Source organism: Coptis chinensis, chromosome 4, assembly GCF_015680905.1.
Source record: "Coptis chinensis isolate HL-2020 chromosome 4, ASM1568090v1, whole genome shotgun sequence".
NCBI classification, from domain to species: Eukaryota; Viridiplantae; Streptophyta; class Magnoliopsida; order Ranunculales; family Ranunculaceae; genus Coptis; species Coptis chinensis.
The window spans coordinates 70,383,737-70,388,679 of NC_141459.1; the positions used below are offsets into that span (position 1 = coordinate 70,383,737).

The 4,943-nt window shown below is 35.6% G+C and overlaps 1 long non-coding RNA gene across 2 annotated transcripts; it reads right to left on the bottom strand.

Annotated features, from left to right (window-relative positions):
• Positions 1 to 322: 322 nt before the first annotated feature.
• On the bottom strand, positions 323 to 4,648 carry LOC147504606 (uncharacterized). 2 transcript variants are annotated; one of them, XR_015193070.1, is made up of 2 exons: positions 2,946 to 4,648; positions 323 to 706 (listed from the first exon to the last, which is right to left on the bottom strand). It is a non-coding gene; the product is annotated as an uncharacterized LOC147504606 (long non-coding RNA). The 2 variants fall into 2 exon arrangements; XR_015193069.1 differs by having other exon boundaries at positions 323 to 758.
• Positions 4,649 to 4,943: the final 295 nt, after the last annotated feature.

Here is a 4,943-nt window from a genome sequence, read left to right on the forward strand (position 1 = left end):
TTTTTAAGGATGTGGATTACTTGAATATTGAGATCTTTGATTTCACTACGTTTTTGGAACGTGAAAACTTTTGAAGCGCCAAATCAAAATAACGGCATTCGATTCGGTAAGGGTTTTGTTTCTTTGGGGTTTTAGGCATTAAGAAGTTACTTTTTATCGCCCTAATATATATTTTATTAAAATGGGTTTGTCAAAGAGTCTGATTTTTTTTTTTAATTCACTTTCTTTGTTTTTTGTTTCTGATTTTTTTGCTCCTAATTATTCGTAATTACCCATATAACAGATAAGGCTGGAAAAATAGAGCTAAGAAGTACATCTATAATATATATCTAAGGATAATATTCAAACAGACCACGCATCTCATGGAAATGATAATTTCAGTACAAGATTTGAAAAATAAATAAATAGATAATACACTTATACACATTTCTGAAAACATCGTTGCTTCATTTAGCTACGTGATTCACAAATGTTGTAACATGTGATTAACTAACTCCGATGCCACCCACCCCCAATAACTAACAAATAAAACTAACTGGTAAGATGTTATTATCTTTGATGAAGTTTGTTGTTTCAATTCTCAAAACTAAAAGATCCAAAACTAACAGAAAAATGCACCTTTTGTACAATTAGCCCCCCACATCTGCATGTGCATGTCAATTTTCTTCTTGTGACGAACAATTATAGTATTATCCTTGTCTTCTATCTGTTGCGGTCAACAAAACGAATCGTGTTCCATCAGTATTCATCCATTCCACCTGATTTTAAAAACTTGTAAAAGTCATTGTCTGCAATCTTCATAATTAACGTATACGGAATACTAGGTCTTATTTAGCGTGTCCAGATATTTAAGTTGCTCCATTGCCAACTATCTTCTTCAATATAGTGAGGTGGAGAAAAGAAGTTAAAAAGTTTTCAGTTCTATTGTTGATTGTCGTCGAAGATTGAATAAACTATTTTAACTACAAATTATTTGTAATGTTATGGACTTATGGTCGGGCTTGGTGACTTAAAAATAATAAAAACAATATAAAAAAACAAAATATTTAATTACACTATGAGAAAATAACAAACTGGTCTATCTCTCTTGGGCTTATCAATTATTGAACGATAGGAATATACTCATCATTGAAAATTTGAAACAAAGCTAATAAACTAGATCATAATACTTGTCATTTGACGAATCAAAATACCATGTTGTAATAACGAACTATTCTAATTAGTTACATAAAGTGAGAAAGCCGTTTAGACAGAGAAAAAATAACAAAGCTAACCTCGTCCCCCTTTCGAGCTCGACTGTTTTTAGGGGATTTCATTTTTTTTTAAGCTATTTTTAGACAAAATTCAATTGATCACTTTCCGAAAGTCGAAAGAGGGACGTTTAGTCTACTCCCCACAGTCCATATTACTTGCATATGCTTCTAACAATTTTCAAGGTATGATGTCTCAGAACTACAATTATTTGAATTACTTATTCTATTCTTTTAATTCAAAATTTTTTTTGTTTATGATTTTGAATATATATCACCTTAGACAAAGTTTTGAACTTAATTAGGAATTTTGGGATAGAAATTATTTGAATTGGATATTTGCCATTGGTTCTGTCCCCTCTATGCAAATTATAAATAATAATAATAAAAAAACTTGGCGTGTTTTCATTTCCTAAGACAAAAGGCCCAGTTTTAAGAGCTCGAGTAGGGCCACCCAAACCTCAGAGCCGGCCCTGTCCATAACCATGGGTTCCAAACTTCAAATGCACGAGATCTTGTCTAGTAGCAGTCTATTGTTTCTTATACTTGTAGTAGTCTAGTGTTCAAATAGTATTAGCCTCCTCTGCTCTTTGGTACATTCATCCCACACTAATGTCCTCCACTCCAACAATGGAATAGAACTCCGGAATTTTATCCTTCACATTATAAGAGTATACTAGTATTTCTGTTATGCATAGCACGAGGCACCCATGGGTAAAGCTACTTCATGCAAGCTCAGCTCTTGCCCTCCCCTGGGCAAAGGACGATTCCACTTCTTGTTCCCGATTTTTTTTTTTTTCTGGATGCCCTGTTTAAGCAACAGGAAGCGACCTTGCCTGCCACCAGTACCACCTCACGGAAGCACAAAGGAACCCAGATCATTTGACTCAAGGGTACCCTTGACTCAATTATTGAACGATAGGAATATACTCACCATTGAAACAAAGGTAATAAATTAGCTCATAGTACTCTTCATTTGAAGAAAGCCGCTAGTATTGTTATATCTTTATATTATCATCAAGTTTTAAAGTTTGAATACGTGAACATAACAAGTTTGTATACTTGGACGATAAAGTTATATATGCAGAAGAGATGTACAAACAAGAACTATGACATACAAAGTGACGCATCTTATGAACCAATCACATTGGATTCCTAGCTCCGAGCAGGATTGCGTGTGCGCGTAACAAGGCCCTCTCTCACCCTCCCCAACTCCATCTATATGTTTCCTTCTTCCTCTCTCGTCCATGCAAACCCACCATATGTTCATATATCACAAGCTGGTTATAGACTACGTACGTAAACTGATAACACAGATGGAAGTGCGGGACCTTTAATTTTTCCGTAACCATTTCAATCACAAACTCAACTATGAATTTATGATTATGTGCCAGTCGAGCAACTAGTATTTATTGTGTGCCTGTCAGCCTACAACTTCTAAAAGAAGGTGCACAAATCCCATAACAGTGAAACTTTGTACTGTATATATGCTCTACCGCAATCAATCAGAACTGGACAAGCGTTTCAATGAAAGGAAACCCCAATAATCTCGATAAAACATGCTCAAATTATAATGCCTCGAGGCACTAGCTTAAACCGGCTAACAAAATAACAATATATATACACGGTGATCTTGAAGTATGGAACTTTCTTTTTTTTTTCTTTTTTTTTGTAAGTTGAAGTATGGAACCTTACCTTTTAAGGACCCTAGCCCGAAAGCTCCCGGAGGCTCATCAACTCCGAAGGGAACCTAGCCCGGTGGCTCACCGAAACCGCCTCCACCTTGTCCATGAAGATAAATCCCAACTAACACTTGGTGGAATTCGAACTTGTAACCTCTCCCATGAGAAGAGGGGTACACAACCAATTGAGCTAGAAGCTCTTGTGTTCTTCTTGAACTCTGAAATTCCAGAATTGCAGAAATACATGTGTTCTTCTTGAAGTATGGAACCTTACCTATTGAATTATGAAATTGCAGAATTGCAGAAATATGTGTTCTTCTGATGCCTTTTGGGGTCTATACTCTTCCATGCCTGACCAGTATAAGCCCTGTACTGTAACTGAAATTGCACATAATTATCTGATTGAAATGTTAAAAGTTAATTTCAGTGCCTCAAACATAATCGAACATGCTATTAATAAAAAGGTACCTAGTTCATTCTCAATTAAGCAAGTCCCAATTACTGTAACACAAATTTAAGCATTACAATAACGAATAGTCGTACGGATCTATAACAGCATTGTCACCATCATCAGAATGAAAGCTACAACAAAGATCACAGAAACATTCTCCATTATCATAATGATCATTGGACGCACCAGAAGCACCATCTGCAACTTCATCAACAAAAGGTTCATATTCCCAATTCGCAACTGGATTGACTACCGGATCAAATGGAAACAAGTCATAAGTTCCTTCAATGTAAGTAGAAAAGCCTTCGTCCATTACATGTGCACATGGCCACTGATAACTCATATCTTCATTTTCTTCCTCACACTCTGAACAATAGTCACTGTATGCGTTGTCCCACTTGAAAACTTCTAACCTCCTACAACCTATTTTAAGTATTTCGTCATCACTATGTATCTTTCCACAGTTAGTGATATCAAGGCTTTGAAGCTCAACACAACCTTTAAGAATAACTAACAAATCTTTCCTGTGAATATTAGTCGAAGAAATATCCAAAATTTTGAGTTTTGGCAGAAAAGTAGCTATCAGTAAAGCCGTGTTCTTACACACTGAGTTGCAGACTTTCAATTTAATGAAATTAGGACAGCATTCACTGACTTGTTTAAGTGTAGAATCGTCAGAGATGAAGACTTCGTCAACTTCCATGCTTTCCAGTACTTGTAAATTTCCAATTGATTTGCCAATTGTCGTCTTTCCTTCCAATACTGTCCTTTCAGAAATCTTTAAACAAATGTGCTCGAGTCTATGGCACCTGAAATGATTTGTTGAAAACCAAAAAAATTAGTATGGCGTTCATAGTTTTAAAATATATGTCAAATAAAACCGTTTAAATCATTCTATTGGCCAAACAAATATTAAATGATGCAACAAGTACTGATATACTTTCAGAAAAGTTACTTTAAAACATATTATTAAGCCTGATACAACTCAAAACTTAGCAAATAGCAAATGTTATCTGCTGAGAAGATCACGCCCGTGCACACAAAATAACCACATGGTTGAAAGATTTCGAAGCCTGCATCCACATGCTTAATCCAGTCTTTCCTTACTACCGAAAAAAGTGAACGGATGGAAATGGGTTTAAAACTCTGACTCGGTTCAAAGATCATATCAGACATTCTTGGTCAAGTGCACACTCTGCGTGTACTCCTTATATAATTGCCTAAAAATTAGTTGTGTTGTGATAACCCCATGCTAAGAGCACCAATAATCACCTGACCAATTATATGTCCTGTTGAGCCTGGATTGCCATGTAATGTTTTATATAGCTGATTTCAACAACCTCATCCATCCACAAAACATAGTGGACTCTAACTTACAAACCACAATGGAAACCAAAAAAGAACAAACTTTTTTTTTTTTTGGAATAAGTTATGGGGTTGAAGCAAACCCCAACCTGTTGATTAAACTTCAAATAGTTACATACCTCCCTAAGAGTATGATCATTAGAGGGAGGATCCTTAGTACAACGACACTCATGAACATAACATCCATGTGGGTGT